Source organism: Adelges cooleyi, unplaced genomic scaffold, assembly GCF_023614345.1.
Source record: "Adelges cooleyi isolate 19-005CV unplaced genomic scaffold, UGA_ACOO_1.1 ACOO_flye_CR_arks_rails_tigmint_CR_PRNA_574, whole genome shotgun sequence".
NCBI lineage: Eukaryota > Metazoa > Arthropoda > Insecta > Hemiptera > Adelgidae > Adelges > Adelges cooleyi.
This window is the reverse complement of record NW_026096268.1, coordinates 11,013,999-11,029,025: the sequence shown is the minus strand read 5'-3', so window position 1 is coordinate 11,029,025 and position 15,027 is coordinate 11,013,999. Positions and strand designations below refer to the sequence as shown.

Sequence of the window (15,027 nt, the reverse complement as noted above, 5' to 3'; positions counted from 1 at the left end):
CATTGCTGGGCTGAATGACCTAAGATTTAGATGATAAATAACCGAAACCCATAACCTCATGGCCTCCTGTAAATCAAAACTTAGGTACCTACGCTTATCGTTCATACTGGAATTATTCTGTGGCAATGAAAATGGCGTGCAGATAGTTCTTTGACAGCCAAGTGATGAAAATGTATCTGAGATAAATACTACAAGTTAGATATCTTGGCTGTCAAACAATAATTGTTTGGATGCATAATTCAGTGTTGATAAGACGTATGGTTTTAAACGAGAAAAAAAATGTTTTGCTCGCGTTTAAGGGCAGACCAATACGGTTTGGTGTCTTCAAAACGAATGCGTTTAAAATAAGCATATTTTAATTAATTTTTACTTTATGGCACGTTATTTTTAATTTAAATTTAATACTCGCATAAAACGATAACGCCTTGCAGTATACATTTTATATTTATGCATTTTATTTTTATGCTTTTTGACGGTTAAAATATGACCTATTTTATTTGCAAAAAAAACACTTGTTTAAATTGTTTACAATACTTGTTTTGATCAAAATATACTTATATTTTTTTTTTTTAGTTCAGTCATCAAAATAATAATATTATTTTTTGACTATTGTCAATTCTTTTTGTAATTTCAATTTAAACGATATTTGATATATTTTTATTATTGCTCGTTTAACGAAAGTTTATTTGTTTGTATGTATAAACATTTGTTTATTTACAGTTAAATTAAAAATACTTATTCAAATTGTACATATTAGTATTAATATGTACAAGTTATGGCAACATGACACAACCGATTCCGCGCCAAGACCAATTATTTCAAAAACGTTTTGACTTAATCGTTTCTTACCAGAATGGAAAACAATTAATAGCTTGTTCGAACTCGCCGATTTCTTACAATATATTAGATTTGCGTATTTTTTAAATAATTTATTTAACGATGTCGAACGTCCCCGTTGACTTGGCATATAAATTTACTATACAAATTTACCAAAAGAACATAAAATCGTTTTCCACTTGAGCATTTTTTCAATGCTCAAATCCATAATACATAAATTTCTATTGCAAAAACAATTATGGCCAAGAGTTATTGTTAATTTTTTTTTCTAATTTGGTATAGGTTTCTTTGTACTTTTCGAAATTTGTTGTAATTGGCCAAAGTCCAAGTCGCACAATGCATATTATTATTTGTTTAACATGTTCAGCGATTAGCTGTTACTCGGTGTTTATTCGATAGCTAATCGTTCATAAATCTTAACAGGTCACACGGCTGCATATGTTTTTAAACATATCCCGCGGTATGGCTTTAATTACATAAATATATATTAAAATGTTTATTCAATAGAAATGTTTATCGATAAACAGTCGGAAAGCGTTGAAGTTTATTACAAAAAAATCTTCAAGTGAAACCTGGTACGGTCTTGTTTGGGATAGTGTATGTATTAAGGGAAAACCAATAATACTTTAATATAAATTGGATAAATAATTATAACAGACCATAACAAAATCGACTGATAAGTGATGATTGATAAGAGAATCATCTGATAACACAGATGTATTTATAATAAACTAGATTGCTATGTGTACTAAAGTAAACCGTGTAAACCCAAGTATTTCCCTTTTTATTGTATGTTCTTAGAACGACTTTTGTTACTAAAGTGAAAATGTTGACCTGTCAATCGCCAGTTTTGAGTAGTTATTTTTTAATGTTATTAAAGTTTGAAAGTTAGGACAGGAGGGGAAGTGTGGTTGAGTGATAGGCGTAGATAATAACACTGCACTTCACCTTTTCTCGCATGTTAAACATTAGTAACTTTAATGGAAACTAATCAAAATTGGTTATCGACCGGCTAAAATGTCGAGCAAATTATTTTATTGATTGTAAAAAGTCAATTAAATATAATATATGTTACCATGAAAGTTTCAAAAGTCGTTGGACTTATGGAAAATACTAAAAAATAAAGATATTTGGGAATTTTATAGGGAAAAAAAACTACTAAGTAATATAAATAAAAATGTTTTAAAAAAGAAAACCTACAGAGACAATGAGTGCTGTTATTGGCGTTTAAATGGATCACTCGGTATATAAAAAGTAATCGAAATTGAAATAAATAAGAAAAGATTGTTCCGACGTATTGTCATCCCGTCCATATACCAATATTAAACCCGTTTACAAAAAAAAAAAAAATATGATTACAGTTTCAATTTAAGATTTAACGGTTCGTTTGGTAAAGTGTTTGCCGAGTCGGTACAAATCTTTTGGATGAAAGGACGTTCGCCGTTTCATTATTATTATTATTATTGTCCCTTTTTAGTTTGATTTTATTTAGACAATTTTATAACACTATTATGTTTATCGCCGGCGATAGTATTTTATTGCCGGTGACATAAAAGTCGCGATAGTAAAAAAATAGCTTTTATTTACATTTATTTTGTTCGTTTTCGTTCCATCGAAATTTTTATTGTTTTAACTGGTTTTTAAGCGTCGTCGCCCTCGTGAAGTCTGATCGGTAATTTTCGCCAACGCTTTACATGGTACTGGATTCACTGAAAATTGAAAAATGGCCCGACCTGGGAGGCAGCCGTTTTGTGTACCAATTTCATGGAATGTAAAAATGCTATATGTTAGTATTTTGCATGATACTTGTTAAAATGCTGAGGTTAAGCGATGATGATAATACCTTCATTTAGAACCTTATATCACGTGTTTACAACTGTTATCACTGCTTATCAAAATTATAAGTCAAACTGATAGCACAGAGCCACAGGTATACACATTATTATATACACATATAAATCCTCCATTAATGGCCGACGTCAACTTCTATTCTTATCACTAGTTAACAATATAGTTTATTATATATACCTGTGTAGAAATGTTAGGTTAGGTTCTGATAACACGATGATTATATTATGATGTTAACACCGTAATATATTTGATAAATCACAGAAAAAACAATAACTGTTCATAAAATGGCAGCCTCCTACAGGCAATACGCTTTCCGTGCATTGAGTTTAGTGTATTGGATTGGATTTTTCGCCTTAACTATAATGCAATACGTTGCGATCGGATTTCCGTTTGTTGAGTGACTGGGATTTATTACAAAAAAAAAAAAAAAAATGCAACAAAACCCATACACGTGTTGAAATTAATAGTTTGCCGGATTGGCATTATTGATCGTGCGCTATTAATAGGTTGGACTATAAAAAATTGTTATTACTCTGGCTGGAATCTAAAATACCACTTTAATGGATAACGGGCACGTTGTAAAATATGCAAAATTTTAGCTAGTTGATGTTGTTGATATTTTTCCCGTTTGGACCCACGGTAACAGCTGTTTAACTGTGTTGGACTATTCGGTTGCTTCCGAAAAAAAAAATATATATTTTGATCATTTAATATGCCAGAAATTCAAATATCTGTGTTATCAGATATGATTATCTTATCAATCATCTCTTATCAGTCGATGTTGTTATCAATCATCTCTTATCAGTTGATTTTGTTATGGTCTCTTATAATTTTATCCAGGGATTATCGGTTTTCCCTTATGGCCAGCGACATCGCCTGATAGAGTTTTTGATGATTTTTAAATTGTTAACTAATACGAGTAGGTAATTGCAAATCGATTAGGTTTATAACACGCACACAACTATACATTGAATAATAAACAAGGTAGCAGTCAACATTAACCGAAACGCTTTACTTACTCGCTAATCGATTTCACATGTAAAACATAATAATATTATCACATTAAACGTATGTTTATACTGCTGCCAACGCATACATTGTATCAAATATTTGTTTTATGCGAAAAACAGATATGTGTACTGTACATATTATAACAAAACCAACAGGGATTGAAATAATCAATTCTATCCGTACAGTGATATAGCATAACATATTTGGTAGACTGATAACTGATTTTTTTTTTTAATTTCATTGAAATCAAGCCAATGTACGACAGTTAAATTTTGAAAACCGTTGATTTTTATAAAAAATTCTAATCACAGAACGATCAATGTTAGAGAAAATACATAAATTATGCACTATACGTTTTGTAATTTATAGCTCTTCATTTCTCTGGATAATTTTTTTTTTCCTCTCTTTGTTGACACGTTGTATCACATAATGTAATGATATATTGTGATTTCTCTCGGGCTAGACAATTGCAATCACAATAGAAGTTATAGCCAACAGAACTCCAGATACCGATTGTCCACCGACCGATTATCCACTTATGGCGTACAATATAATATTATACTATAAACCGTAGACAGAAGTGTTAGCATTGAAATAACTTATATTTCTTTTACTGCGAGATAATACACACTGTATTTCCATCTTTATCATTGGAATTTGTTTCGGATTTCAAAACATATTATTTTCTATGACAATTTATTACTATGTTTAAAAGTACAATTATTATATTACCATATTGCTTCTTGGCAAATCGGTTAAAAAAATGTAATACACTACTGTTGTTATTAATAATTAGAATGACTCGAAGGAAACAACATGATATAATAATATAATGAGAGGGACTCCGTACGAACCGCATTGTGTAACAATACAATGTATAACAGCGCCGGCTAAGTCCTGTCGAGCTGAATGAAATAAAATATTTATAAAAACATGTCATTCCATTTCGCAGTCGAGTTATGTGCATTGTTGTTCGGAGCTAGTGGAATTCGTGATAATATGATTAGCGTTTCTTATTGTTTTATAAATCTGCTTGCTTATCGATACGACTCTTGTACGTGTGTCCCATATGAAACGATAGTGTATTCAAACCCGGAGAGAAGTACTCAAGCCATTATACAGGGTGACCAAACGTGGTACGCTTCAGTATGCGCATTGTAGCAGAAAATATGCATCATGTATATTATAAAAAAAAAATACATTTAATTAAATTTTAAATCTCCGTCTATCAGCTGACGTTATAAACGACATTTTTTTTTTAGATACATTCTTAGTCGCCAAATTCTTGAAAATTTAATCTGTATAAAAAAATTGTATATTTTTAAATTAAAATTAAAAAAATCGTGCATCGAAGGAGAAATATCTGCTAAATATTTTAAATGTATTGGAGTTTGAATTCAGGATGGCAGGTGAAGTGTAATGACTTACTTATTCCACCCTACCAGCGCCCCTGCCACAGTTTAAACTTTAACAACTTTAAAAGTAATTAATCAAAACTGTCTAAATTTTCGGCAAATTATTCTTATTTAAAAAAATAATTTTGAGATAAATATAGCAAAAATAAAGAACTAATAACAAAAACTTAATTATTTTCCGGGTTTTTTCCTTAAGGATAATATTTAATTATTTATTTTTATTTTTTTTACTACCGATTATAAGCTTATGGTGAAAATTGAAAACCATTTTGAAACTAACATGAAATGTTATTGACTGAATGCTGTCACTTTGGCGGTTTTGACATTTACTAACGAGACATACTGTATAGTGCACAAGACCTGATAAAATGTACATGTTGTATATATTTCAATTTGTTCCAACGAGAAATTATGCGAAAAAAAATGAATCATTAACCAAAATTACTTAATATAATAAAAATCCTTAGAAAAAGTACACAAAGTAGAATTTTTTTATAAAGATTACTCCATGGGATAGTGAACTACTAAAAAGAAAATGAATCATTGCTTTGGGGAAATAATTTAGCCTATTAACTAGGTTAACTCTGTAGCTCATAAGAATTTAATAATACAAGTTATTTAATAGAATAAAAAAAAAATTTAGTTTCAAATATTAAAAACTGTAACACAACTCGCCTTGTCATGCCACAGCTTAATATTTCACTACATTCAATTGATCTTAGTTTTTTTTGACAAAATGTATAAAAAATCTTATAAATTGATCATTTCATTGAAAAAAAAGTACCATCGACAGGAATTCGAGGAAATTGAAACTAAAAATAGTTTATGCAATGTATAGTGTGCAATTAAAAACGTTAGAAAATGTATAAACAAATTGCAAGTGATGCGCTTATGTTTTATTGGCTGATGTAAAACAGAAATAATTGCATTGCAAACGGTTTAAATTGTTTTTTGCGTCTTCCGAGAATTGTATGTTTAAACACAAATCTGGACCGTGTACTATTTTTAATATGCTTTTTTTTTTTTTTTATTAAGTTAGTATATTATTATATAATATGTTTTATATTGTGCCATGCGAATACGCATGTTCGACACACGAGTTGGGTTTTTATTGAAATATCTCAAATATTTCTTTATCTCAGACTAAGAATTAAATTTTCACTTTTCATAATCTCTTTACATACTCATACATGACCGAAGCCGAATATTTTGAATTTTGTCCCAAAGCGGACATTTTAATATATAAATAACCGTACAGATAAATATCACTTCAGAGGCTTTTTTCGGGGTTCGAAAAAAAAATTGGCGGGAAAAGACAGCGCCCATTCGTTGTTTTTTCCCCTATAAAACCACCGTCTTGTCATATCTAGCGAAAGTTGTCTAGAAATATTGTGTTTTTGCAAAATAAAACAGTAAATGTTTTTTCCACCATCGGATTTCCGTCCTAAACACACATTAATCACGAGTCCCCGTTGCATTGTGCTTATATCAGTCTTGCTTGCATTTTTATAACACTTCCGGTTCGGGCAGGTTACAAGATATAACCGCGGGAGAGCCTGAAGAAAATTTGAAAAAAAATGCATTCGTTCAAAATTAAAGAGAAAAAAAAACAGTTATGTTTAATAAATCAATATGACGGCTTAACAATTACCCGTATCAAAATTTACTAATAGAATATTGATAATAGTTATACAAAGTAGACATAATGGCTAAATAGACACATGAGAATATTATAGGAGTGGAAGAATATGGTAAATGTAATGTATGTACAAAAATAAAAGAGTTATCTAAATAGTGCAACCAGCGTTCAATCAGTTATAGCGGTGATAATCGATTTTGGAACCGAGCGCTAATTAAGGATATTAAAAGGATCAGGATTTGGAATAACGCGGGCTACTAGGAAATGAATAAGAAGGATCCCGTTGGACGTGAGGGAAGGGCAAAAGTGTGGAAAATCGTCGACAGCTTCCTCCACGTGTGAATGACAGAAAGCAACAGAGTTGAGAGCCAATCCATAAGGCAGGTAAAAGGTCATGAGCGATTCTGACAAGCCAATGCCATTGTGCAAAGTTAGGAGGAAGGAAAGACCTCTTGTCCAGCCAAGCATCGGTAAGGGTAGTTTCATTTAGGAAATGAAGAGCATCAAAAATGTATGCGATGGAATGTAAATAGGAAAGTAGATGTGGCTTTAGCTAAAGGGTCAGCCACGTCATTGCCGCAATATTGTCTCGAGATCTATTAACCGGCATTTTCCCGTCCTTATCGAGGTGGGGGGGGGGGGTGATATTTTAAAAAGAAAGTTAAGAGTATCCACACTTCATGCAGATACATCAATACGTGGATATGTCTTGCAATCTAGTATCTCTAATCCATGATCCATAATGACGTCAGCACAACACATTTTCAGAATGACCTCCAGCCATAAGACATATCCATGTCAAAATGTTCTGTTCTGTACTTTTTAATAACATTACCTATTCGGATCCACACGGAAGCCGACAAAATAGTGTACCTCGTACAAGGAAAACGCATTTTGTATTATTAAAACGTACCCGTCTCGTCCAGGTCGCCTTCGTGGGCGTTAATATTGAAAAAATAAATAAATTATTAACAAATCGTGCTGAGCTGTAGTTAGGTTGTGATTGATTTTGTTTTTTTTTTTTTTTTTGTCAGTTATGTTGTAAAATATATATTAACCGCCGCAATGGATGTCAGAACCGTGTGTTTTCCGAGCGTTGAACTCGAAGGTCTTTTAAGTTTTGAAAATTGCAAAATTACACATAATTGTATATTATTTTCAAATGTCCCGCATCAGGACGTCTAGACGTTTGAAGGATTTTTTTTACCCTAATCTTAAATATTGCGGTACAAGATCATCGGTGGAAAAAAAATGACTTGACAATTTGATCCCCGAAAGATAGGCTGACGACGAGATTAAAATTATTATAATATGAAAATAAAAGCATTTTTTTTATTAAAAGACTTGTGTAAATGAAAACCTGACCTTTGTTTGAGCGTATCGATTGTACAGGGTTGATCCTCATCAAATGTAAGACAATCGTTTTTTTTTGGAAAATATGAATATTTTGAAAACAATTTTTTTTCTATACTCGTTGATACATACTTGACTATATTTTTATCTTCAGTTCTTGTATCTTAATAATCTTATGTTTTTTCAAAGTCTAAGCATAACGAACAGATTGATTAAAATTAAAAATTAAATCGTTAACATTTGTTTAAAATGTTTTGTCTGCATATTTATTGAATTAAAACACATGTTTTCCAATTAAAAAAAAGGAAGTCCATACTTCTTTTACGCATCAGAGGTGAAGAATAACATTTTCTAAATATTGAAAAATATGGTAAAATGTGTAATACAAACCGTTTTTCAAAAAAAAAGTTTTAATTTCATATATCTTTTATAAGATGTAGCTCAACGATTCCTTACACCAATCCGAAGAATCGCCGGATTTTTTTCATCTTATTATCTTTTCAAACTTTTAAGTTTATTTTTTTAAACCGCTAATATATTTTTGGTAATTCAAAGAATTTCGAGTAAATATTCATACACGAGCTAAGCCGCAAGTTGATCACTTGTGTTTTATTTTGCAAAAAAAAAAATTCTAAAAAATATAATAATATTTACCACCGTTCAGAGTGTAGGTATTTTTATCTTACGGTAATTTAACGGACATCGGTAGTGGAAAATAATTACATAGGCGAGAAAAAACAATTCACAGGACGACACCACCTTGACCTTATGCCCCCCCCCCAGACGTTAAGACGTTGACCGTAATATCCAGTGGACGGTTTTCCACTGATATTGACATGTGTGTGTATATCTGTGACACGATGGAGTCCTGTCTATATGTCAACTCCCACACTGTGTAACGGCATGAACGTTAGTCGATAAATCAATTTGCTGTCTTCGTTCTGGGGTTTTTTTTTACACTATTTCCTTTTTATTTTTCGTTTACAGTCTATAAAAATCAGACATTCTATTCCGAATAGTTTGGATGGAAATTATTATAAGCTTTGCCCGAAGAAGCTGAGGAGGTAGTTTCTAAAAATGGAATATCTTATGTTAAAATATGCGGTTTGTTTTTAAGGAGTTTTGTATAGATAATATATTTTAAGAAAAAAGAGTTTTTTTTTTTTATAAATTTACACCATGTCAATTTGTTTACCGAACCGTTTGTATAAGCTGCTTCAAGGTATTATTTTTAATTTAAATATTTTTTTTCTCTATGAGTAAAAGCCATTTTGGTTTATTTTTTAGACCAAACGGCCAGGCAAAATTTCAATTGGTTCTTTGGCTTTATTTAAAAAACCACTTTCTTGTAATTGAATAAATTAAATTTGTAATTTTTTCAATATTAACACTCATTTCTTTTACATAATAGTTTTCAATTATAATATTTATCCAAATGTGTAAAAAATAATTCACTATGAAAGCAATACATTTTTCAATTTTCTTGTTTTTTTTTTTAGCTATCATAGTCATTAAAACCGTACAGTGTACACAGTTCAACAGATTGAAATTATATTTACTAGATGTTGTAAAATATAGCAATATTAATCTCAAAATCACATGTCTGACAAAATAAACACAAAATTAATTTTGTCCATACATTTATCTGTTTTTATTTAAGAAACTATAATATCTTGGACTAGGATCTGCAAAAAAAAATATGAGTACTCTATTGACGAGGTTTATTATTTATTATTTTTATAATCCTATTATCTCTACTATAATCAATGACAATACCGACGACTGTTTATAGCCATTATTTTACTTGTATAGCCGAGTTTATCGTTCATAAGTGAAGAGACTTGGCAAGTATTTTTTTTAGCTTCGATGCTTTAATAGCTGAGGAGGTGTATCGTTTTTTGTAACGATGTGTTTTGTTAATATTTTTGTCAGGTTGTAGTCAAGATAAGCTCGAGTGGCAACTATTTCGACCCTTAATCGTATGCGATTGGTACTTAAGTGGGTCGTAAGTAGAAAAAAAGTCAACTTATTCAACCCCAAAACCGGGGTAAACCCAGAGAAAAACAATTTGGAAAATATACGACGGTTGTCGTAGCGATATACTTAACGGCAGTTTTTTCCCTATGAAAAAACTAATTTAGTTAAAAAAGGCTTAACATTTTTTATAAAAAAATAAAATATGACATAAAATTGTATAATTCAAGTTGGGTAAAAAATCTTCGAAATATTGGAAAATTTTGACTATAACAATAATAAATTAATACATAAACTGTACTTAAACGAAACCGCCATTCCAAACGAGTAGATAAATTTGTGGTTTTTAGAATAGGTAAGTATAACTAATGGAGAATTTCAAAATTGATCAGACAGTGAAAGTTTATTGTTATTTAGTGAAGTATATAATTTTGAATTATACACAATTTGATAATGTTTTTATTGGATTCGAAAGAAACTGGATATTACTATGACACCTTTGGATCCTTTCTGAAATTATAAAAAAAACAGTTATTATAATACATAGGCCAGATATAATTTATATTTCATAATGTCACTATTGTCAAAAAAACATTTGTTTATAGTCTATGTATATTAAAGTTACAGATTTTTTTTTGATACTTAAACATTCTAATAAAGATTATTTGTAAAATGTCGATTGCTTTGACCCTTTTTATGTATACATTACATATATATATTTGTATTATCGTTTGGGCTATTATTTTGATCGAAGATAGACTAAGAAGGCTTAAGTATGGTTGTTTCAGTGAACCAAACCGCTATCCAAAACGAATAAATAAATCTGCGGTTTTTAATATTAAATAATAAGTGTAACTAACAAAAACAACACATTTCAAAAATTGGCTTAATTGTAAAAGTTTATTACGATTTAATGAAATATAAAATTTTGGTTTTGGATACTATTTTGGCTAAATCATATAATTTACAGAAATATAGACTGGGCATTAAATTCCTCAAGAAACTAAATATATGTGCTTTTGTGTTTATAATCCTGTAAATTAATACATCAAATTTATTTAATTTGACGATTTTTTTTATTAAGTATACTAATCTTTTTAATTTTTAATAATTATGTAAACGAACCACTAAACAATTTATACTACGTTTTTTAATTAGAAAAAGTTATTATTTTTAATTTAAGTAAAGCCTACCTATTCTAGCACTTCAGAGGGACACCAACCTATGCATGGCAGGCAACACAAGCACAATCCACATGATTTACACTTTTCCATATTACCCTCCTTTTTTTTGTTCTTTACCATTTTGTTTTCTGCTACACAAGTCTTTGAATGCATATCTACACAAATCAATTAGAACATTGTGTAATTTTAAAGTAAATACTTTGAATTATACTTGATTCGTATTAAATTGTAATGACCATACTTTTAATGTAAGCATATTACACATTACAGTGTACACAATGCATACAAAGCAAATTACCGTTTGATGACTTTAAAGTGACATTATGGTTTTAAAAAAAAATAAACATTATAGGTATCATTTTTTAAACGATTTTACAGTTGAGATTTTAAATACATATATTTTATTTATAATGTTGAATGTTTATGTATAATGTATTTCTAATGTTTTGTTATTTGTTGGTGCGGTTTAATATACCAAAAACAAATATATAAATCTAACAATTTTTAGAAATCAAATCACTGTTTCCTAACTTTTAAGTGACATAATGGTTTTTAGAGAAATAAACATTTTGTAGGTATCGTTCCAAATGAAACAATAAACAAATATTTACTAGTAACAACTATTTTTTTATATACATATATACAAGTAGAGTAGGTTATTACTCATGTCTTACTAGTCTATACTGACCTTTCGCGCTTTCCGGTTCATTGGAAGCATCTACCCCTAATCAAACAAATTAAATTACAATTTGCTAACTTAAAAAGGTATGTACTGACCTTTTGTGTCTTTGTTAAGCATTTCCGCTTAATCCAAAAAAAAAAAATATATATAAATGAAATTAATGTTTGCTAACAATAATGCGACATAATAGTATGTAGAAAAAATAGAATAAATAAAATAGGTATAATGTTTTATACGTTTTCTTAGTAACTTTAGTGCAGATTTTTTATTAAAAAAAGAAATTAAAAATTTTTAAAAATGTTTTATTACACTTATTGTTTATACTACTATATACATCTCAATATTTAGAAGTCTACATGTTACTCATATGTTGACTTCCAAGTAACTAAATATATTTTCAAAATTCGTATAAAATATGTATGTCACTCTATATTGTATTTTACGCAGTTTAACACGTTTAGCTTTAAAATAGGAAGTTATCTATTTTCACTTGTATAATAGTTATTAGAGAATAATTTTCAAACCGTTTTAGTATAAAAAATAGTGTACAAGGTTGTTATATAATATATATATATATTTATATATAACATATATATATATATATATATACCTTGGGTGACTAAATATAAATAAGAAAATTAATTATCAATATCATTACATATTAATGCTCGCATACGTAGGTTTGTGAAGAAAACCTACAAAATGGTCAACTCCTATCAGTAATACTTGTTATTTAATTAGATATATTAATATCATAAGTGTAGTATATCGTTATTCGTTAAACTCGAATAATCTATCCAAGAATAGAGTACTGTAAAAACAAAATACAAACTAAAATTAACCATTGATATTTCCAAGATTATGATAGCCAAAAAAAAAAAATGGTGAATTTTTGCATGATGCTAAACTATTAATCGTTTACAATTCTGAAAAACACTGTAATGTTGTACGTTGTACCTACGACTTAGTAGTACTGAAAATGTAAAGAGAAAGAAATTAAATAGGCATTGTTTACATTATCGAGCAAGTGTTATTCTGGCTATATTGAAAAGGTTTAACGAAACTCTAATTTACTATACCGAGTGATTCTTTTAACGTCCAACACTAGTTTAATCTTAAAATAAATGCAAACTTTTAGTGTTTCTCTTTGAAAATATTTTTGGTTGGGTATATTACAGAGAGGCATATCAACACAAATCAATTTGAACATTGTGTAATTCAAATGTAAATACTTTGAAATATATGAATTATATTTAATTCGTATTAAATTGTAATGACCATACTTTTAATGTAAGCACATTACACATTACAGTGTACAGAATGAATACAAAGCAAATTACCGTTTGATGACTTTAAAGTGACATTATGGTTTTAAAAAAAAAATAAACATTATAGGTATCATTTTTTAAACGATTTTATAGTTAAGATTTTAAATAAATACATATATTTTATTTATAATGTTGAATGTTTATGTATAATGTATTTCTAATGTTTTGTTATTTTTTAGTGCGGTTTGATATACCAAAAACAAATATATAAGAAGATTGTACATGTATATGTAGACTTCTAAATAACTTAATTTATTGTCAAACATTTTATAAAATATGTATGACTTACAATTGTATTTAATTTAATTATTAATTCTATACATATAGTCTATATACTTACCTTCTACAATTTCAGATACATTCGAACCATCTACACCTAATCCAACAAATTGTATAAATCAAATTACCGTTTGCTAACTTCCAAGCAGCAAAAAGGTATGCGGACAATTTTTTTTGGTAAGTTTCATTTTTTGCCATATTTTATAATAACTTGGGTGTAGCTTATAAAATAAACAGTAATATATAATTATTTCAATCTAGTATTTTGATTATTATTATTATTGGTGCCGTTTAAAAACAACACTAAAAACATTAACAGTAAATGTGATACATTTTATTTCCATCTGTACCGTGATTCCACTTCTAGACCTATATTACTTCACGATAATAGTGTACATAGAAATAATTGTAACTTACCATGTGGATTGGGTGGTGCACCTTGGGTGACTAAATATAAAGAAGAAAATTAAGTGTCAACATCAATATATGCATATACATATAGTCGCATATATAATTTTGTGAGGATAATATACAAGTATTTAACTTCTATCAGTATAATGTGTCATTTATATGTATGTATAGTATATTGTCAATTTAGAATAATTAACCCTAAAATAAAGTACTGTAAAAAATTACCTAATGAAATTTCCAAAATAACGGTAGTTATAAAAAAAATGGTGATTTTTCTCATTGTGATAAAATAATCGTTTAGAATTTTGAAAAAAAAACACTGTTATGTTGTTCGATGTACTTACAACTATAGTAAGAAAAATGAAAATAGAAATAATAAAATGATATATAGAGACGGTTTTACTTGTATGAAACTCTGACACAAACGACTATATTATTTTAGTTTCAAATATGATATAGTTTAGAACATCAATCAAAAGAGCCGAAGCTTTTTGAAATTTCTTTTAAAATATACGATTTTTACAAAAACCGTAATACATTTTAATGATTATTTTGAGTTATTTAGTTTAAGAAATTGGAGTTAGTTAGATAAGTGGGTTTATTATATTTTTCATATAAAGAAAAAACCGTTTGAATTAATAGATTTTGGTTAAACGTCGGTTCTGTTCATCTCTTTAATAGCTCCGGTTTAATTAACTGTTGAAAATTCACTCTTTTCTGCTATTATTTACTTTAGTATAAACTTATTTAACTAAAGATATTAATCAACACCTATTAATTCATAAGTAGATATTTATATTAAAAAAATATAATAATAATAAACCAATTTATCTAAATAAATCATACAAATTAGTAGTTCCAATGTATTAAGATTTTTGTAGAAATCAAAGTTCAATCAAACTCAATTCTACTAAAAAATAAAAAATTCCCTAACAAGCATATTATCTAAATTGATATATGGGTTGCGATTCCAAAATCACCCCTTCCTAAATTACAACGCCCTTAAAACATCATTGTACGGTAAATACCAAAAACGATTCACATTGGTCGTTTTTTCATAAGT

General features: G+C 28.8%; 1 protein-coding gene across 3 annotated transcripts in view; it reads left to right on the top strand.

Annotated features, from left to right (window-relative positions):
• Positions 1-15,027, top strand: part of LOC126843513 (beta-3 adrenergic receptor-like) — a 169,648-nt gene that overhangs the window by 13,961 nt on the left and 140,660 nt on the right. For 2 of the 3 annotated variants that reach the window (XM_050581076.1, XM_050581075.1), the window contains exon 2: positions 13,630-13,709. The gene's annotated coding sequence lies outside the window, so the exon portion shown is untranslated. Of the gene's footprint in view, positions 1-13,629; positions 13,731-15,027 lie in introns of all 3 variants that reach the window. The other variant, XM_050581074.1, reaches the window with a different exon arrangement.